This window comes from Grammomys surdaster, unplaced genomic scaffold (assembly GCF_004785775.1).
Source record: "Grammomys surdaster isolate TR1022 unplaced genomic scaffold, NIH_TR_1.0 234, whole genome shotgun sequence".
In the NCBI taxonomy this organism is placed as follows: domain Eukaryota; kingdom Metazoa; phylum Chordata; class Mammalia; order Rodentia; family Muridae; genus Grammomys; species Grammomys surdaster.
Window position 1 is genome coordinate 2,553,798 of NW_021604679.1, and position 23,267 is coordinate 2,577,064.

General features: G+C 41.0%; 1 pseudogene; it reads left to right on the forward strand.

Annotated features, from left to right (window-relative positions):
- The first annotated feature begins 20,550 nt into the window (after positions 1 to 20,550).
- LOC114626378 lies at positions 20,551 to 20,934 on the forward strand (annotated as a pseudogene).
- Positions 20,935 to 23,267: the final 2,333 nt, after the last annotated feature.

Here is a 23,267-nt window from a genome sequence, read left to right on the forward strand (position 1 = left end):
GGAAAAGACACTGTCTCAGAATGCAAGGCAGACGGCTGTTCTAAGAACCACCATCCAAGGTTGTTCCCCAACCTCCACATGTACCCCATGCACCTACAGATGCGACTGATCACCACTTACCATGCTATGAGTCAAAATAAATTCTACCATAGGCTTAGCAGTTTAGAACATGTGTTCGTCTTAATATCTATGTGTACAGTATTACCAAATGATCAATACTAACTATTGAGACACTAGAAAAGGTGGAGGGGAAGCATTTTTAAAGCTTGTCATCTTGCACTAACTTTTCTAACTTGTCAATGAAATCTTTCAACATCTATCAAGATGGTAATATGTTTTGGCTGTGAAGTGTCTCCAATAGGATCATGTTACCTAAACACTTTGTCCCCAGTTAGCAGAGAACAACTGTGCTGGTTTGTATATGCTCGGCCCAGGGAGTGGCACTATTAGGAGGTGTAGCCTTGTTGGAATAGGAGTATCACGGTGAACGTGGACTTAAGACCTTCACCCTAGCTATCTAGTCTTCAGATGAAGATGTAGAACTCTCATCTCCTCCTGAACCATGCCTGTCTGGATGCTGCCATGTTCCTACCTTGATGATAATGGACTGGACCTCTGAACCTGTAAGCCAGCCCCAATTAAATATTGTCCTTATAAGAGTTGCCTTAGTCATGGTGTCTGTTCACAGCAGGAAAAAAAACCTAACTAAGACACCAACTGTTAATGAAGTTAAGAAAACTTTAGGCTTTTAAGCCCTGACTAGAAGTAGATCCTGAGGCTCAGCTTCCAGGCCTAGCCTCTCTGTGTACTGATCCGCAATGATGTAAGCAAGCAGCCTCCCACACCTGCTGACCCAGTGTGAAGCCATTCCAGCCGCCATACCTTCTCCCCATGATGAGTTATTCCTCCAAACAGATTCAAAATAAGTCCTTCCTCCCTTAGACCTCCCATACCAGATATATTGTCATAGCGATGACAAAAGAACAGAAGGGACCTCTTAGAATGGACGCACCAGTTCCCACTCAGATATGTTCATGTAAGGACTTAACAGAAATTGTTTTTTAGATCCCTGGAATCGCACCCCAAACTTCTTTACATGGTCTGGCCCACTGACTCTTCCTTCCCTTTGTCACATCCAACCAAACTGAACTCCAGCACTCAGCTGGCTTGTGATGAACCCATTCGAAGTTACTGGAAAGAGAAATTGTGCAGATTTGTCTGGTGTTGCCACCTTTCTTAAAGCTCTCCCCGTTGCAAGCTTCTGCAGGCTCTTCTCTTTCTTCAGCCCTCCTCATGCAGCTGCCCTGGGTGAATTCACCCCAGCCACTTCACTGGTGTCCTGATGGGCACAGCAAGAGTCTGCAATGTACTTGTCCATCTCGGGCAGCCCATATATCGAGAACGGACTCAGGCACTCTAGATCCAAGTAAGAAAATGCAAGGGGTTAAGAATCTTAAAATCTGGCAGGCAGTGGTGGCACATGCCTTTAACCCCAGCACTTGGGAGGCAAAGGCAGACGGATTTCTGAGTTCGAGGCCAGCGTGGTCTATAGAGTGAGTTCCAGGACAGCCAGGGCTACACAGAGAAACCCTGTCTCGAAAAAACAAAAAAAAAAAAAAATCTTCAAATCTCTTACCCACGTTTTACATTATTCCTGGTGGGATCAGTCTACTCATATGCAAGATGAGTTCACACTCATCACCACCACTGCGAGATGAGTTCACACTCATCACCACCACTACGATCTCAACTAAAACTCAAAAGCAAGGGAGTTCACACAAAGTGTGAGTATTCCTTAATCAGCCTTCATTCTAGAAGTAAGAAGCCCGTCTACAGTAAAATCAAAGTTAATGAATTCCAGGACAGTGCTCTCCAGCCCTCAAGCAGGTGTTAGGAAAGCCTGAAGCCCTCTATGTACAGTTTACATTACTCCCGTGAACTTGTGAGGTCTAGACATAGTCTTGCAGGTGCTACCAAGAGAAAGCATTGCCACTGAAAGGTGATTATTAAATTTGTGTGTATGTGTGTGTGTGTGATGTGTGTGTGTGTGTGTGTGAAATATAAGAGATCAAATATGAATTTAAATGAGAAGAGAAATGCTAATTTAATCTTATTGTCATTTGATTTGTGCTGAATTTTTCATGCAGTATATTCTGATCATGCTTCTCCCCTCACCCAGCTCCTCCCAGATAATACACATCCCCACCCAACAGAACCCGTGTCCTTTCTTTCTCTGACTCTTAAAAAAAAAAAAAATACAGCAACAAAACAAGAAAACACATACAAAAAAAAAAAAGGAAGAAAACGAAAAACCTAAACAAAGCCGTATGACACAAAAAGTCTACAAAACTATCATTGAGTTTATTTTGTGTTGGCCAGCTACTCCTGGCCATGGAGCCTACCCTGAAGAGTGGTTAATATTCCCATTGGCGAATATTCCACATTCTCCATTAGAGAAAACTAATTTTTTTCTTTACAAGTGGGTATCAATTGCAGATGGCTTCTTGGTTAAGGGTGGGGACCCATGTCTACTTAACCCTCTCAGCACTGGGACATCTTCTGGATTTGACATTTGCAGGCCTTGAGCATGCTTCCAAGTCTCTATGAGTTCATGTGTACATCCGTCCTGTTTTGATTAGAAGATGCTGTTTCCTTGAAGTCATCTATCCCTTCTGGCTCTTACAATCGTTCTACCTCCTTGCCTCCTCTTTTGCATACAGCCCTGAGTCCTGAGAGGAGGAATTTGATGACATCCCATTTAGGATTGAGCACTCTAAAGTCTCTCACTCTGCACACTCTCCAGCTGTGGGTGTCAGTGTTAGTTCCTATCTACTGCAAGAGGAAGCTTCTCTGATGTGTCTGAGGAAGGCACTGATCTGACCCCTGGTGTGGGGACTCCCTGTTAGACATTGTTTGTGCAGAGCAGTGGCTGGCACAGGAAATGGAGACGGATTAGACAGGAAGCCCGAGAGGGTCCAATGACGTTAAAGTATGAGTACAGAGAAGAGTGTTGGGTGCTGGAAAGATAGCTCAGCAGTGAGCACTGGCTTCTCTTGCAGAGGATCTAGATTTGATCAGAGGCATCCACATGGCTGATGCCCTCTTCTGGCCACCATGGGCACCAGAAATACACATGGAGCATAGACATAAATGCAGGCAAAACACTCATGCATCTATGTGGGAACCCATTGGGGCTGCTTGGCAGGAATCTGACATTGGCCAAGGACAAGGAATTGGGCTTTAGACAAGAATCTGACTTTGGGCCATGACAAGGAAGTAAGTTCAGGCAGGAGTCTATTTTTAGGCTAAAACAGAGAAGTAAATTCAGTCAGGAATCCTAGTCTTAGGCTAAAACAAAGAGGTAAGCCTCAGGCATGAATATGACTGTGGGCTAGGACAGGGAAGTAGGCTCAGATACTTTGTCATCCTGATGAGACCTTAGAACATGAGAGTGATCACAGGGTGATCACAGGACTCTGTATATTGCCTTGTTTGTTCCTTGACTGTTTGTTTCTATTGTAATGTTGGTTCCTCAAACCTAGAACTGACCTAAATACTTGCATATAATTAAAAAGGTTTAAAAGAAAAGTTGAATTAAACGAACCTGCCTTCAGCCTCAGAACTGGCTGGGGTCATGCTGCAATTTTGTCTAACCGTCTCTTTTCTTTTAATCCTCACTCCTGTGCTGGAGAACCTGTTGACTGACTGAGCGGGCTTGGTCACATCTATCTATAAAGAACTTTTTCTATATGTTTCTAAATGGACAGCAATAACTAGCAAAGTGCTCTAATACTTTCAAACCAGCAGACATATTTAAAGGAACACAGAGCAATTTCCTTTCATTCACCCTTCAACATACACCCTCTGGAACTATGCCATTTGAGAACAAGTTCTATTCAGAGCCCCTAGCCTATTCCTTTACTACTTCCCTTTGCTCGCTTTACAAAGAACAACCTACTTCCTACCTCTTCCAAGCCTTACTATGCTGCATTCCCATAAGTGTAAAATCCTGAGGTGGCAGAGGGTCAGTCTGAGACATGGTGTCCGGTGTATTGATTAATCAAGGCATGGCCTTGCCTCTCAATTGTGAGTCTGACATGTTTCAAGGTGGTGAAGAGTGTCATAATGAACTCCGGCTGCTCAGCATTGCCTCTAGGGTAGAAGGAACACGTGCCAGGGTTACATTTTTGAGGCCACATACTCAGCTTCAGAGGGGAAGCGCCTTCTCGTTTCCCCTCCCTGATAGCCCCAGCATGTTCCCAGGCCTTACCCTGGCCATACATTTACTCCTCCCTTGTGCATATTTACTTGAAATGAACTCAACAAGATGTAGTGGCTCCAAATGTGACAGCTGCTCTGAGAGCTCTCTTCAGTGCGCCCTTTGAAAGCACAGCACTTCTCTTCCTTTGATGGTGATTTTTTTTTTCCTCCAAGCTTGGCTCATCTAGTAAATCTGATATTTATTCACAAACACATGAGCTAATTGGGGGAGAAAACATTCATTCTTGTTTTCTAAAGAGGCGCAACTGAAATAAAGTTTTATGTTCCTTATCTATTAATTGCCAAAAACTATCAAATTGTCAAAAATTAAGCTATGAGACATGCTTGCTTTTGTTTTGATCAAACTTACACTAATAGCTTCCTCTATCCCAATATTTTTTTCACTACTTTTCAAAGTATTGGCATTTTCATAAATTCAAGCAGACTACCCCAGGCTCGGCTCCACCAGGTACTTCCTGGAATCGCACTGGCCGCTCCAGCCAGGGAAGCAGATAGCCTAGCTGCAGATCGTCACCTCTCCCTCCTCTCCTCCAAATTCAACCCCTCAGTCTCATCTCCTATTTCTGTAGTTGACCACCTGCTGTGGCTCCTCCATCCTCTCTTCCCACATCTCCAGTGGACCACACAGATCTTCCCCATACCTTCCTCCCCATTTACTCTTTCCCCAGCTCCCACTCCAGCAGTCATTCTCTGGGAACGCATCCCGCCAAGCCTTCCAGAGAAGTACGTCAGCAAAGCAGGTATCTTTGAACTTCAGATCTTCTCTCTCCTTTTTCTCCATATTCAATCCCCAGTCTCAGCCTCAGCTCTATAGCAGGCTACCTGTTCTGGCCTCTGCTCACTTCTGCCTCCATCCCCAGGGGACTAAGCAGATCTCCAGATCTCGATGTTCGCCTCAGAATCCCCATCACAGATCATCCTTACTCCTATATTTAGCACCCAATACCTAGAAACATATCTTATTTGGAACCCCCAGTAGCAACACCTATGAGGACCCCAGAAGAATTTCCTACCAGGAAACACACAGCAACCACACTCTCCAAAGAATCAATTAGTACTGTTGATGTAAGGCAATAGAAACCAAGGGGAAAAAAACCCAATGAACAAAGATCAGACAAGATATCAGCACCTAGAATCACAGTCATCCCAAATCCAAATGCCTAGATATCACCATAGACACATGATCAACAACAGCAGGACAATATGTCCCCACTAGAGCTGAGCAACCCCAACTGCATGCAACAGCCCCAGCATAACTGAAACACACACAAATCAAAGAACCTTTAAAGGCCTTTCTAAGTATAATAAAGGTCCTTAAAGAAGAAATTAATAAATCCTGTTAAAAGGGGCGGGGGAATCTGGAAATTGAAAATACAAACCTCAAACAGGAACCTTAGAGGCAAGTTTCGCCAACACAGTACAAGAGATTGAGGAGAGAATCCCAGACATTGAAGACACAATGGGAAAAAAAATGGATACACTGGTTTAAATGTTAAATCTAAAATTTCCCTGGCTCAAAAAAACCAGGAAATCTGAAACACTTTGAAAAGATGAAATCTAAGAGTAATAGGAATAGAGGAAGGAGAAGAAACTCAGGTCAAAACCACAGAAAATAGTTTCAACAAAATCACACATAGAAACCCACACAAACCACTACCACCACCACAACAACAACAATAACAAAATAACAGGAAACAATAATCTTTGGTCATTTACATCTCTCAACATCAATAGTCTCAATTCCCCAATAAAAAGTCACATACTAAAAGAATGGATGCAAAAATAGGATCCATCTTTCTACTGCATCCAAGAAATACAACTTAATGTCAAAGGAAGATACTACCTGGGGTAAAAGGATAGAAAAATATATTTTAAGCAAATGGACCTAAGAAGCAAACCAGTGTAACTATTTTAATACCTGACAAAATAGACTCTAAACCAAAATCAATCAGAAGAGATAGAAAAGAACACTATCTATTCATCAAAGAGAACTCCACCGAGAGAACATTATAATGCTTTACATTTATAAACCAAACACCAAGGCATCCAGGTTCACGAAGGAAGCACTACTACAGCTCAAATAATATATTGACCTTCACACACTGATAATGGCACACTTCAACCCCCAACTCTTATCAATGGAGAGACCATTCAGATAAAAACCAAACAAAGAAACACTGATGCTGATATTATAACCCAAATGGACCAAACTGATACTTACAGAACAGTTCACCCTAACACAAAAGAAAATGACTCCTCAGCACCTCGTGGAACTTTCTACAAAACTAACCACAAATGTCAACTTAAATGGAGAGAAACACAAAGCAATTCCACTAAAATCAGGAACAAGACAGAGTTTCCCACACTCTACACACCTATTCAATATAGTACCTGAAGTTTTAGCTAGAGCAATAAAACAGCTGAGGGAGATGAAGAGCATACACGTTTGAAAAGAAGAGGTTGGAGCATCTTTATTTGCAGATATGACAGTATATAAAGCAACCCTAAAAATTCTACCAGGAAACTCCTACAACTGATAAACACTTTCTGCAAAGTAGCTGGATACAAAATTAACTCAAAAAAATCAATAGCCTTCCAATATATAAATAACAAGTGGACTGAGAAAAAAATCAGGGAACAGTACATTTCAAAATAGTCTCAGATAATATATCTTGGAGTAACTCTAATGAAGCAAATGAAAGACCTGTCTTGTAAAACTTTTAAGATATTGAACAAAAAATTGAAGATGATATCAGAAAGTAGAAAGTTCTACCATACTCAAGGATCAGTAGGATTAACAAAGTAAAAATGGCCATCTTCCCCAAAACAATCTATAGATTCAATGCAACCCTCATCAAAATTCCAACACAATTCTTCATAGATCTTGAAGGACAGTTTTCAACTTTTCATATGAAAACAGAAAAAAACAGGTTAGGTAAATTGATTATAAATAACAAAAGAACTGCTTTTCAATTATTTTATTTCAAATTGTACTACAGAGCCATAGTAATTAAAACAGCATGGTGGCACAAAACCAGACATACTGATCAATAGAATGAGATTTGAAAACCCAGGCATAAATCTACACACCTATGAACACCTGCTTCTTTAGGAAGAAGACGGAAAATCATACTGGATGAAAATATGGCTTCTTCAACAGATGGTGTCGACTAACTGGATGCCCACATGTAGAAGAATGCAAATAGATCAACAACTTATCACCCTGCAAATAACTCAAGACCAAATGGATCAAACACCTCAACATTAAACCAGATACACTGACTCTAATAGAAGAGAAAGTGGGAAATAGCCTTGAACTCATTGGCATAGGGGGAAATTTTCTAAACAGAACTCCAATGATGCCCGCTCTAAGATCAAGAATTGATAAATGGGACCTCATGAAACTGAAATGCTTCTGCAAGGCAAAGGACACTGTCATTCAGACAAAACAGTAGCCTATAGAATGGGAAAAGATTTTTTTAACACTACACATCCAATAAAGGGTATCTAAAATATAAAAATAACTTTTAAAAACTATATATGAAGAAAATAAGTAACCTAAGTTAAAAATGGGGTGCAGATCTAAACAAAATTCACAAAAGAAGTAACTCGAATGGTTGAGAAATAAATGTTCAACATCCTTAGCCATCAGGGAAATACAAACCCAAACTACTTTGTGATTTCATCTTACACCGGTAAGAATGACTAAGATGAATCAACAAGTGACAGCTCATGCTGTTGAGGATGTGGAGTAAAGGGAGCACTCATCCATTGCTGGCAGGAGATGTAGAGTAAAGGGAGCACTCATCCATTGCTGGCGGGAGTAACAATTTGTACATCCACTATGGAAATCAGTGGCAGATCCTCAGGATGGATAGGAATTAATTTACCTCAGGATTCAGCTATACTATTCTCAGGGGAGGAGAGGACTCTTCATGTTATCACAGAAACACTTGCTCAACTATGTTCATTGCTACTCTATTCATGATTAGAAATAACTAGAATAATAGAAACAACCTGGATGACCCTCAACAGATGAATGGATAAAGAGAATGTGGTGCATTTACACAGAGCAATATTATTCAGTCATTAAAACAAAATGACAGTTGTAAGCAAATGGGTAAAACTAGGAAAAATTCTATTCAGAATCACAAAGACAAATGTGGTACATATCCGCTTATATAGAGATATTACCTGTTAGGTCAATGATAACTAAGCTATAATCCATATAGCTACAGCAGTCAGAAACAAAGTAAGAGACTGGGGAGGTGGTGCAGATAGACTTCCCTAGGAAAAGGAAATAAAATAGTTGTGGATGAATAGGCATGGGGTGGACTGGAATGGGAAAACAAAGAGGAGACAGGGAGGAAAGGGGGAGATGAGGGAAGGAACATGGAAGAGACAGCTAAAACTAGGAGCCATTTGAGGGATAGTATGGAAACCTAGTACAGTACAAGCATCTGGTTGCCACTCTACCTTTGTGTTCTATGAAAGACCTTGTCTCCAAGGAATAAGGCAGAGAGTGATAAAGTACAGTTAGATGGCTGTCCTCCTAGTCTCTGCATGTGCCAAGGCCACCCCTCATACACCATACACATAGATGACACCACTGATGCACTAGGGGGAAATTCCATCATTTCCAACAATGAGGATGAACTTGGAGGACATACTGAGTGCAATAAGCCAGACATGGAAAGACCAAAGTCACACGCTTTATGAGCACACATAACCTTAGCTAGGACCACAGAGGCTGGAGTCTAGTGGTCATTAGCAGAGGCCAGGCTAATGGGGAGGGCAGCGAGGAGGAAGGAGCTTAAGAGTCTAAGGTGATGACTAGGTTAATTATCTGTAATTTATCGAAAGTTTTACAACCGTGAAGAACAGTTTCCTACCTTGTACAAAGACCCCTGGGGTTCTCAAGCCCTCTTTGGGATAACAGCCTTGTGGGTGCTATGCAATTGGATTGGCATTCCTATTGCTGATGCAAAAGTGTATAGAACTGGTTCCAAGATGTTCTGAGACCATGTGTATTTGATTGCTCAAGGGAAGCCAGGTGTACTTATGGATAGCCTTCAAATTTATTACATTCCGAGTCTGAGTATACGTCTGTGTGTATGTGTGTGTGTTCGTTGACAATAGGGAAATTCACATAATTATTGGTAGAGAAGGCAACTGTTTCTGGTGAGAGATGAATGAACTTTTTTTCCCAAAGGAATCTTATTTGTAATTACTGGCAGACACACTGGTTGTTGGGACTTGGGTATTTGGTAAAAAAAAAAACAAAAAAAACAAAAAACAAAAAAAAAAAAAAAAACTTTTTTTTTTCACTTTGTGTCAGCACCATGGAGCCTGGACCACTTTCCATGCCCCCCAGCACTGAAAGAATGCCTTTTCCTAGGTGTTCATTCATAGCCAGTGTTACTTTTTCCCTCATGCTTGCTTGTTAACCTACTACTAGGTGGAGAATGTGGCTGTGGTTGTTTGAATGCGCAATTACCTGTGTGAATGTTTTAATTTGTTTATTTTCATTATCTGTGTCCTTCAACACATTTTCTTCTCACATCTTCTTCTGTTATTTGATGCCCTAAATGTTGTATAAAGTTATTAGCAAAGGGGAAAAATAAGACTAGGAGGAAATTCACCAAAATTAACATTACTACTTAAAACTATGATTATTAGCGATCTTTTATGCTTCTTTGATTTTTGCCAATTTTAAAATAATGAGCACATCTTTAGTAATCATCAAAATCAATATGAATTTTTTAGATTGTATTTGTTCTGCTTCAATAAGCATAATACCAATACTTTGCACCTGCAGTAGCGATACTTTATAACATCTCATCCTGCTTCATCTCTAACCGTCTAAGGTCCTCCTGCTGCCCTCCTTGCATGGCATCTGTCTGTCCCATGGTGCGCTCGCTGCATTCAGACGGACAGTCTGCTAGTGCTCTTGGTGGCATGCGACCCTTCCAATCACAACTGCTGGCTTACCAAGGGCTATCTATCTAGCGCTAATCCTTCCAGATGCCTGCAGAAGGCTTTCTTTCCTGCACAGATTTACACATCTTCAACTCACCTTTCAGGGCAGGAGCTCTGAATCAATATTCAATTACTTATGACTTTCAATTTTTAATTAGCATGTGTCTCAACTGGGTGGCTGAACGGCCCTTTGTACTTTGAGGAGTCATTATCAAGAGTATTATTTTTGGCTTCCTTAAAGACATACATTTAATTATTTATTACTTGCCTGGTTCACATTGTGTCAGACCTCCAGGCACTCAGGAGGGGACATGTTTAAACACATCAGAGAGAGATCAAAACTGACCATGTATGCTTTAACGGAAGCATTGCTAAGGAAGAATAAAAGTACTTACATAAAAGAAGACTCAGTTAGAAATCAGACACAGTGTTGCACGCATCCTCCCTCACACAACATACTCCAAAACTTTTTCATTGGTATATTTTCATTGTACATAGTTTGGAACACATAAGGATATGCTTTTGTGCAAACTTTTAACACCCTTGAGTATATGCCTCCACAAGCTTCTGTACTCTCTCCCTTCTTGCTACTCCCAATTGTCTACCTTGTTACCCTAGATGGTTTAAAATTGTGTATTTGTGCAGTTTTTCTATGCTAGATCTTTAAGATGGACTAGAATTATTAAAGCATTAGAGTTAAATTACTAGCTTCTGAAAGCACCTGAACATTTTCAAAAAGCAAAATAACCTTCACATGCCAAGAATAAATTTAAAAATAATGGAATGACCAGACAGAATGATTGTGAATGTGACAATGGTGACTTACTATTTCTACCTTCAAAACTAGCACAAATGACTGTTTAGGAGGTACAGCACCTGCCATTTAACAAGCAGATCATTGTCCACCCACCATACTGAAAACTTCTATCAATCTTATCTCCGTTTCATCCTCACAATCGCCATGAAAATAGGCATTTTTGGTGCTATCCCATAGACAGGGGAATTAAAACTCAGAAGTTAGTGTACCTAAGGTCACCCACGTAGTAAGTAAGCAAAGAAGAAATTCAAACCCAGATGGGTTGCACCCCAAAACTCATCATCTTAAGTTCTAACCACCTCTTTAGGCCCCCATGGAAAATTTAAATTACAAAGAGTCACAAAGTATTTTATCTATTTTTTTTGCCAATACCATTATTATATCATTTTTAAATACTCATGAATGACCAATGTTAATTATAAAATTGTTAAAGCACTGGCATAGAAATGTCAATATAAATGCGTGTGGCAAATGGAAGGCTCCGGTCTCTTTATTTTTATACCGCACAAAGACATCTACATAAAGAACAAGGTCTCACTGCATCGCTGCAGAAGGAATTCTTAATGTCCTAGTTCCTGTGTTAATGCTTTCTATCATTTGAAAATAGCTTTTGTAATTGCCAAAATGTCTGTGCACATTTGCTTCTAAATCACAGAAAGATTGTGAAGGAAGTTAAATAGAAAATCAACCAAGAGGCCTAACACAACCGCCTCCACACTGCCGACCTTGATGCAGAACAAATTGTTTAAAGGTAAGCACGCCTTGCCCAGCCCTTCTCCCAGCATAATTTTTCTTTGTGTAGTACATCCTGCTCAGCTTTAACAAAGGGAAATTGGTAAGAAGAAAATTAGATCTTCTTTTTAAAAATGATCTACCAATAGCACCTTTAAAACCACCTGCATCTTCTCAGCAAATGAAATAGTGCATGAATATAAATGTTTCATGCAGCTATCAAACATTGATAATAAAGGTTTGAATATTTATTGTTACCTTTGGCCAATGCCTGAGTTCACTCTTTAGCAGGACAGGCACAGCAAGGGAAGGATCGCCTTTGGGTACTACTGATTAGGATGGTGTCCATATTAGAATATCCCTGTGGAAAATAGAGTCCAGCATCCTTAATCTTCTTAATATGACCCTTCTCTACATTCATCTGTAATCAGCTTTCTCTCAGATTCTAATAAATTCTTCCTTCCCCCCCCCCCCATATAAAGCACCATGCTTCTTCACAATGGGGATATTTAAATGACCCTAGATCCTTCTGTAGTCCACAGGAGAGGTTTTCCTGGCTGTGCCCTGGAGATTTCGTGGCCCCATTAGTATTGACTCCAGGCAAAACGTTCTTCTGTGAACATCAAAGTGTTTTGACAGTTATCTGACTAACCATACGAATGTGAAGTTCACAGTTTATTTTCTGTGTCTCTTCCCACCTTCTCAGAGTTGAAAGAAGGTGAAGCCGGGAAGTCATGCCCCAAATCTATGTTGCTGTAGGTGTTTTGTCCCCATTTGCTTTCTGTCACTATAAGAAAACATCATGACTAAAAGCAACTTCCTGTAGCGAGGGAAGTTAGAGCTGGAACTCAGGTGCCAACACGGAGGAGTACTGCTTATTGTCTTGCTCTCTGGGATCATGTTCAGTGACCTTTCTTATACTTCCCAGGACTATCTGTCCAGAAATAGCATTGCCCAACCTGGGCTGGACCCTCCCACATTAACCATTAATCAAGAAAATGCCCCCACAGACTTTCATCAAGACAGTCTGATGGAGACATTTTCTTAATTGAGGTTACCTCTTCCCAGATAATGCTTATGTTATAGTGAGCCCCAACCATAAAATGATTTTCCTTGCTACTTCATAACTGTAATTTTGCTACTCTTATGAATATTAATGGTCTTAGGTGACTCCTGTGAAAGTGCCATTTGCCTTGCCGCCAAGGGGTCAAACCCACAGGTTGAGAACTACTGCTGTATTCCCCCCCCCAATCATAATCCACAATCTCTTTTTTTTGTTGTTGTTTTGGTTTTTTGTTTGTTTGTTTGTTTGTTTGTTTGTTTTTCGAGACAGGATTTCTCTGTGTAGCCCTGGCTGTCCTGGAACTCACTCTGTAGGCCAGGCTGGCCTTGAACTCAGAAATCCACCTGCCTCTGCCTCCCAAGTTCCGGGTTTAAAGGCGTGCACCACCACCGCCCTGCTCACAATCTCCTTAATTAAGACACTATTATGTTGTTAACACCGCCCAGTTGACAGTTAAAGGGAGAGTGGTAAACAAGGAAAGCAAACTCCCTGAGAGAGCAGCTTCTTGTCCCCAGAAGACACTGGGAGGAGAAAAGGCAGGGAGGCCTGGGGGCAAGTATCCAAACATCCAAACAAGTCCAACCAATGTGGGGGAGGGGAGGGGCCCAGGGGTCCTATACTATAGCAAGGTCAACTGAGTTTTAAGAGTGGAAGGCCATTTAGCCCATACAGCTGCTCTGCAGAGGGACTGAGAGTGACCACCGTAGTGTCAGGTCGGGGTATGGAGGGAAGAAGTGTATCTGTAGGGCGGAAGTGGGTCTGTAGGGAGAAAGTGGGTCAGGAGGGTAGAAGTTGGTCAGGAGGGCAGAAGTGCACTCCACTCAGGACAGATAAAGCTGTTACACTTCGGCTTTCTCTTCAGTTCAGCCTTCTGTGACTTTCAAATCATTTCTTCTCCATCTTCTGTCTCTCCTGGATGTTCAACCCTTCATTAGTTCTGGTGAACAAGCTCAACAATTCACCGCACAGTCACCAGCACAGGTGCCCACTAAGCACCAGCTATCAGCTGAGGTGGGACACACCAGCTTGAGTACTACAGACCTTCTTCCACCCTGTAGACTCACGTCCTCCTACAGACCCACTTCCGCCCTCCCGACCAACTTTCACCCTCCTCACACACTTCCGCCCTACGGACTCGCTTCTGCCCTCCTGACCAACTTCCGCCCTACAGATCCAATTCCACCCTCCCGACCAACTTCCACCCTCCATACCTGGGCCTGTCACTGAGGTGGTCACTCTCGGTTCCTCTGCAGAGCAGCGATATGAGCTAAATGGCCTTCACTCTGCTGTCCTCTCTTCACTACTTCCTTTTTATTCACATTTCTTTAAAGAGTGATTTACACTGAAAGTGTTTTACATTCAATGATTGCCACTCTGAGTCTTCATCATTCTAAGAGGAAGTCTTTATCTACCCAACCCAGCAACCATGTTTCTCTCCTCTAGGTCAGCACACACAGTATGTGTCCCTCATTACACCGTTTTTTTGTTTTGTTTTGTTTCTCTCTCTTTATTGGAGAATTAAGCCCAGAACTTTCTCTGTGTTTCTATATAAAAGAAAGATTTTTTTTCTTTCTCTCTGTAATTCCCAAACTACCCTTATTGCTTGCACACATGCACGCTATCCCTCTGTCTCAAAGTCAGTAATAAAGGAGAAAAAAGGCAAGAGCCATATATGCCAGAAACTAAAATTAAACTAAAAGGCAACTGGGAATTAATTTCCAGTTGTAGTTTGCATTACAAAAGTCAATTTGTTGAAACACCATGTTGCTTTTGTTTTCCTTTAAAATAAACCTTATTGTCTTTGACACAGGTAGATTTGCACAGGGTAATGCAGTGTCATGTTGCCTGTTATCATCATGGTGTTTGATTTACAGAATACTGATAATAATAAGCCTCTCTGTGACATTGATCCATATTTTGACTGGCTGAGGTTAAATACTAGGCACCATTAAGAGGGAATATGTAGGCATATCTTAACAGTAGTGGACAGCTTCCAGACTGAAGAACCATTTCCAGACATATATTTATAAATAAAGATAATGTGGCATTAGTAGGAACCATGCCCTGAATCTTCTCATCTGCAGACTATAAGCACACTGACTACAGCAACGCTCTGGGTCTTATTTCCCAGAATCCTCCTCTCTACTGAGTTAGGAAGTGATGCGCTCACTGATGACAAAACAAGAAAGTCGAAATAGTTAAAAAAAAGAATAAGGAGTGGTCTCAAGTTATTTTAGTTTTCAGTTTAGTGACTTGTTTTGTCTTCAAACATCTGGTTTCTCTACCAAATAAATACTGCTGCCTTCTTTCTGCTCAATGTGGGTCCAACAAAAGAAATAGCAGAAAATTCAAGTTAGTCAAAACATATAGGCTGACAAGCGATTGAAGAGACGTTAGATGTCATGTAGTACATTATCACACTTTGAAAATGAAGAAGGCACGAACCAGAGTAAAGATACTTTCCTCAGAACACCTCATTAACAATTCAAAGAAATTCTGAGGCCAGAACACAGGTTCAAAACCAGCACCTTTCCCTCTAAACTTATACCAGAAGTTGCTCCCAGTAATTACTACTGAAAACTGGAAAACAAAACATAAATCCAAATGAATATTACAGACTTTGTTTTATATATGATTCTGAAGTTTTCAATTGATTCTACAGTGGAAGTAGCAGTTAATAATTCTGGAGTTTCGGGATTTACTGCCCCGTGCTTTTAATGCCAACATTTGGGAGGCAAAGGCAGGCAGAACTCTGTGAGCTCAAGGCCAGCCTAGTCTATATAGTTGACTTCCAGGCCAGCCAAGCTTTGTAAAGTGAGACCTGTTTCAAACATAATAATAAATTAGCAAACAAACAATTCTGGAGTCACACAAGATAATATGTTTTCCTGTTCCTTCCTTTCCCGCACCCCTTTGAGCCAACAAATCTCATGTATGTGAAATAAAATAGCCTATAAGTAATATTTTCATAATAATCTCTGTCTTTCCTTTGGCTTACCAGTAGAAGACATTTTAAAGGATAAGGGAAGAAAACAATGAGCCCAGAGTCACACACTGGAGCTGGAGCTGGAGCCCAGTGACAGAATGCTTGCCTAAAATGCACAAAGCCCTAGGGTTGCACACCAGCCAAAAGAGAGACTGACAGATGATAAGCCTATCCTAGTACACACAAAACATACAAACTCCAGAACTACTCATTCTTTCTATTCTGCCCAAAAAATTCCCAGTGAATATTCGATCCATGGTCTTGCCTTTCAAACACTGGGACTGCCTATACCTCAGGCTAGTGATTGTCCTTTCCTGTCACCAGAGTGCAGACCACCTGCTCAGCGGGCAACACTTTGCATTCCTCCTATCCTAGACAAAACAATCAAACAAACAGGTGATTTTTTTGTCTGTTTGACACTAACTGTGTATTTTCTAGACATAAAGCAAGAATTTTAATTCTCATCTTTTCCCTGTAGGAAGCCAAAAGGAATTATAGAGTAGGGCAAGAGAGAGTGCAGTGTGGCCAAATAGACCCTGCGATCATAACTGACGAGTTAAGCAAGACCACTGTGACCTATTTCTTTTCCAAAACATGAAGATTTCTCTGTTAATTGTCTCAAATTTTAGTAGGAGGTTTCTTAAAGTCGTATTGAATTACACAGTTTCTTCGTTGGCCGGTCAACAGCACACTGTACTCTTGGGATTTCATCAAAGAGGCTACACTGAGCTTTCTGGCCTAGCATGTGGTGAGCTGAACCTCATCTATCATTGATCACCTTCAACATCTTTTACCCATCCCACTCAGGGCAGCTTCCTTTGGCTTGCTGACATTTCTTGACTCACAAAAGTTGAAGCGCATAAAGCATATTAACTTGTAATATCAATGTATTTGGTTAACAGTTTAAAAGAATATACTGGATAGAAGAACTAAGTTCTTGTTCTACTGTACAACTATAGATATCAATAGATAGAAATAACTAACTTTTCCCAAAAGCTACAAAATGGACTTTAAATTCTATCACCATAATGAAATAATCAACATTTGAGGAGATAGGAATTCTTATCTTAAGTAGACATTATATAATTATACATATATCAAAACATCATATCATACATATAATATACATATACAATCTTATATGTCAACTTAAATGTTTCAAATATACTAATAAATTCATGACACTATGATAAAGGTTTTCTGCTCCACAGAGTATAAGACTGGTTTGATTTTATGTGATCTTTGTATCCCCTTCAATGTCTTGAAGCAACCACTATTTTATTACAAGTCCACTAAAGATTCAGAGGTGTTTAAAACACTTGCACTTTCAAGATTAATATTAAGGGGAAAACTTAAGCAATTTCCACTACTTTAAGTCTCTTATAATTTGCTTTCTTTGCAACTTATATTTTAAGATATATTTTAGGAATTTCCTTCTTAAAAATGACTGCTAGCATTTCAACATAAAGTCACTCTTTCTAATTTGAAACTGGATTGTTCTCCTTAAAGTTCAGAAGCATTATCTCCTTAGGGGTATTTAGTGATTGTCTACTTTTTCATTCATTAAAAAAATTATAACTCATCTATTATAAGAGAAAAGTATCACTAAAATCTCTCTGTAAATTTTCTGAATGTACTCTCTTTGATTCCTTTTGTTCTCAGTCTTCTTATATTTGAATATTTTTAACCTTGTGATGTAACCATTTTTAAGTCAAAATGTTGACTAAAATAGCATTATACAATTATCTATGGCAGTTAAAATACCCTCTTTTCTATTAGTTCCTGGAAGGTGAAGAAAGCTCTCATTCCTCCATCCTCACCCAAGAATCCCACTGTTCAACACTTTTACAAATATACCTCATGTAGAAATATAACTTTCAGATGATATGAGTGGAAAAGGACATAAAGCCACATTTTCAATCAATATATTGAAGCTCTGGGAGTTCCACATGCTATTGTTCACTTTAGGGAGACCCAGAAGAGAATCCATATCTATTGTACAAGGAAATAGACAAAATGGCATGGACTTTAGCCATTCAACACTGATTAAAGAATAATGGGGAAAACTTTTATATCAATAAAAAACAAATCTTCTGGGATCACTTGGGTTTTGTAATGGGCAAAACAGGCTTAGGATCAACAGCTGCAGGTTCTGTCCAGAAATTATCTCTTGAAAGTATACTCTGGCTTTTATTTGGTGTCCAATCATAATCACCCATTCATTCCTTCAATCAATGACTATTTTTAACTTATGCTTTATGGCAACGATGGATACTAATGGGATAGAAATACAGGAACCAACCAACTGGGCAACTCAGAAGGAGTCAAATGCACACATTAGTTAAAGTTGGTCTGGACTTCTGCACAGAACAGGATAATACAGACAGGTGAATGTGTGCATCTCTGTCTATATGCCCTTTCTGAAGGCTTGTGGATTTGTGAAATAGGATAGAGCTGAGGAGAGACACCATTCTTCATAGAAGCATTGACGACTTATAGCCTTTGGTAACATGATACGATATGCAATACTCTAACTCTAGCTCAGTTTCCATCACATGATCATCTTATACCAAGCTCCTTTGCTTTCAAGAATAAAATTGTCTTGAATTAAAGATAGACTCCTTACAAATGCCACCAATCAAAATCTACCCAAAGTGTTAATACTAGCACTCATGTGTCACATGTGCATGTGACGGTCACAGGACCACCTTGTGTCTTGCTCTCACCTTGCACCTGATGTGTGCCCCAGGTAAATGGCCTGAAAGCTTCTGAGAGTCATCTAGTCTCCATTTTCTGTAGGAGTTCTATAGAAGTACTGAGATTAGAGGCGTGTTCACTCCTCATGTGTTTGGAAGGATTGGAGAACTGGAGAGTCAAACTCAAGTCCTTTATCCCCTGATCTGCTTCCCCAGGTCCCATTGAAAGATACCTTAAGGTGAGAAAAAGGTGTTTGCTCTCTGGCAAGTCTCACTTATCAGTCTGTACCACGTACAGCATTTCCTGCCCCTTTCTCTGGATCACCTCACTGGAAAGAACCTGGAGAATTCTAGAGGTGTTGTATTTCTTTAGGTAGAGGTCCCAGCTTGATAGGTGAAACATTTTTCTCACTGAGTAATATACCAGTGTGATTGTATTTTTTAAAAATGCAAGGGATCTTTTGAATGTGAAGGTGGTGAGATCTCTTAATAAATTTTCCTCCTGTATCTAGCATTTTTAATGCAAACATCTATTTATTCAAGGCAAGAGGACAAATGACAATAAATGCACATGGCACCGTTCACTATCAGAAAGCAATCTCAGACTTTCTGCCACGGTGTTGCAGAGACTGGAAAGCAGGACACACATTTAAAAATCATACACAACTTGATTTCCAATGCTGAGCCCTATAAATATATCTATACAATGGTGCTTTCACTTGTATCCCCTGCACTCTTAAATAGCAGCAAATTCTTAAAATCTGCAAACCATTTTTTTTTAATGGAGAAGAAATATAAAATGGAAAAACACATTAGGAATCAGAATAGCGTGCTTACGTGAGAGTGTCTTTAGGCATTTCATGTGAAGCCATGTGCTTTACTATGTGAACTCCGACAGCACTTCAGCAGCAGATGTCATCTTCCTTTCACAGATGAGAAGCCATCCCCAAGGTCACATGACCAGTAAGAAATGGGTCAAGAATGAAAATACAAGGCCATTTGATTCTGAAAGTTATTCTCCCCAAAGTTACAACTAGCATGAACTAAGGAATTGTTCTACCTGTCTTCCATCCCAGCCCTATTGAGAACTATGTGACATGTGGACTATCTATGTAATGTCTTTGTTCCGCCATTCCTCTTAAAGGAGGAGTAACATAACTACCTACAGACGAGCAGGAGAGATGACGTGAATTCACAGTGACCATTTCTGCTACCTGATTGTTGCTACAGAAGGGCCACCTGCTACAGGATCATCTTTTTCAGCACTCCCACTACACAATGGGAGTCTCTGGGGGACCCCTCTCTACTCTGTCTCTTCTTTCTGGCCACATTCCTCTACAAAGTTATATTTATTGAAAGAGATGTCTCTACTTATGATCCCCATTTTCTATCCTCCCAGTCATTATTCTAGCCATTCGGCTATGGGTTCTTTGGGCTCTTTCCTTTAGACACCCCTCTTCTGTGGCAGAGACTACTCTAGTCATTGAAACCCATCTGCTTGGCTGGGGACATAGCTCAGTGTCCTCCAGAGAATTTGGTCAAATACTTCCTTCTCAAAGCTCCCATAATACCAGACTCTTTTGGACCCTCCTGCCTCTAGTCAGTCCTCTTCTGGTTTCCTTTGCGGGTGTCAGAGCCTATACTTTGGAGATCTCTAAGTCTTTTGTCTAAAATGCTAGATCAGAAGTATCTTGGATTTTGTGGCAATATATATTATTATGGGTTCTTCATTATAAGCTTTTGAAGTGTAAAGAAAGCCATAAAAACATAGGCTATAGGCTCCCTTTCCCCATGGGCTATGGCATGTAGACCCTGTGGGAACAGATCAACAGGAGTAGAGCCAGCTGAGCCCTCTCCACCTGCTTTTCTCAACCACTCTTCCTGGAACACCTTGTCTGACCCCATGACTTAAATACATCCCTCTATCAAAGACTCCCAGACATATCTGCCCAGAAATAAGTCAGCTTTCGATATATCACAGGATTCTGCGCCGCGCCGTTCTTCCTGTCCTGGCCGCCATCGGAGAGCAGCAGCTATGGCCCTGCGTTATCCTATGGCCGTGGGCCTCAACAAGGGCCACAAAGTGACGAAGAACGTCAGCAAGCTGAGACACAGCCGGCACCACGGGCGCCTCACCAAGCACACCATGATCCGGGAGGTCTGCGGCTTCACACCCTACGAGCGCCGGGCCATGAAGTTGCTCAAAGTGTCCAAGGACAAGCGCCCACTCAAGTTCATCAAGAAGAGGGTGGGCACGCACATCCGCGCCAAGAGAAAGCGGGAGGAGCTGAGCAACGTGTTGGCAGCCATGAGGAAGGCGGCGGCCAAGAAGGATTGATGAACCCTCCCCCAATAAAAGATCATGGCTCCTAAAAAAAAATAAAAAGTAAGTCTGCTTTCCCTTGTGAAATAAAATTATATGTACTGCTGTGTATTTAACAGTACCCCTAGATAGCTGCTAGGGCTTGCAAATACCAAACATTCAAAATATTTTTTTTTTGTCTGCTTCTTCAAGCAAATTTCCAGGTTGGTGAAAGACTCCATCATTCTCAAGTCCAAAGTCTACCCTTCATTCCTCTTTTCCTTGTATTTTTCCAAACTCTACTCATCTCCTTTCAACATATTATCTGGATTGCATCCTTCCTTACCAATCCCATGACCTTCATTGAAATTATGCCGCCATTATCTGTCACCTGAATGCTTGCAATCGCTTCCTAGGAGTCCCCTAACTTCCACTCTGCCTCTCCATAGCAAGCAAAAGCAGATAATTTCATCTAATTTTGACTTAGCAATACCACATTAACTTTATCATGAATAGTACAAGAGAGATTGTGAGACCACATCTCTTTTGAAAACTCACTCACTGGAGCATCAGGCCATTCTGAGCTCTGGAAGTTGAGGAGATCCTGCAAAGCGGCCTGCACAGAGTGGTAGAGACCAAAGCAAACTCCTAAAGAGGACTGCCTGGAGGGATGCCATTGTAGAATGCTTCATCCATTGTCCTGTTTCCAGTCCTTAGAGTTGTGGGGGGAGGGATCTTTGTTATGAACTGGAGTGACTTCACCAAATGGGAGAAGAATGTAGGAACTATCGAGCTTCCTTGGAGTTCCACTCAGGGTTGCTGTTTAGAACTGTAAGATTTATTGGCTAGAGCTGCTGGGCAAAAGCATGTCTGTCATGACTAGTGACAGTGCTTTTCTGGACTCCAGATTCCGGTCTGTTATAGCACTTTTCCCTTCTGAATGTTCCCTCTCTGGGTTGTAAAGTAAGCACTTAGACATTTCCTTTCTACGAATGTAAAGGATCAGGTTATCTTAAAGTATCTCACTTTTTTTTTGAGACAGGGTCTCTCTAATATAGCCCCTGGCTGTCCTGGAACTCACTATGTAGACCAGGCTGGCCTCGAACTCACAGCGATCCACCTGCCTCTACTTCTCCAGTTCTGGGATCAAAGGTGTGCTCCACCATTCCTAGCTAAAGTATCACTCTTAAACATATTTGCTTTTGAATCCGTGCCAAAGGAATGAAAGATCAATGCCTGGATTTCAGAAATTAGCCATGTAGTTGTGGGAATACTTCAATGTAACTTTGAACTTTACCATGGTGTGTGTGTGTGTGTGTGTGTGTGTGTGTGTGTGTGTAAAGTATTCCATGTAGATTGGCACAGGAGACAAAACTAGATGCAGTTACGAGGTGACAGGAGATTAGTTTTTCCGATCTAGTAAATTCAGTTCATAAACACTGGTGTGAACCAATATTTACCAAACAAACCATGTGCCAAGGCTTGTGCCAAGTGATATGAAAAATAATAAAAGTTCAAAGACCCCACGAGCAACCTTGGGTTCAATCACCAGAAAAAAAAAAAGAGGAAGGAAAAAATGGTTAAAAAGCCTGGCCTGTTTCCTAAAAGCAAACAGCCAAGCCAGGGAAAGGGGGCATGTGTTTAAACAGCTCTGCTCTGAGGCTGTGTTCAGAGAGTGTTTTAAGGAGAGTGGAGCAGAACTTGTGGGAAGGAGAATCCCACTGGAGATGTTCTAATTCATCTAAAAAGTATGCTAAGTGCAGAATTCTGTGCACAGGCAAACACCACAAGTGCTCAAAGAGCCACAGTAGAGTAAACCACACATGGAAGAGGGAGAGGAAACCAGCCCCGTGCTCTCTCCCATGGTTAGGAAATAACTTCCAACTTGTACAGAGCCCTGGGGGCCTCTGTAGTCTTCAGGTGTCTGTGAGCATGTGCTGTAGTGTCTGACAGAACATTCTAGTTAATACATTTCTACTTATTCTAGCCCCTATTTCTGAGTGTTGCTCCTATGATAATATCCAGATAACTTTTTCTAGTTCTTTAGCATCTTTAACGACTTCAGAAAATAGAAAAATTGATTTAAAATTTTAATTCCTGACTTTAGAACAAGCCAAAAAGTTAGGCTGCCACATACATCCCATACACTCTGTCACCACGTACACTCCGGAGAAGGGTGCTGATGGCATAGGGAGGAGAGATGGGAAACATCAGCTCCAGAGAGTGAATAACCCAGAAAACCGTGGCTTCGTCAAGCCGTGGGTGGTAGCACCCGGGCCTTAAAGGCAAAACCAAACACATCTTTCTTTTTACTTTGGTGTGTGTGTGTGTGTGTGTGTGTGTGTGTGTGTGTGTGTGTGTGAGAGAGAGAGAGAGAGAGAGAGAGAGAGAGAGAGAGAGAGAGAGAGAGA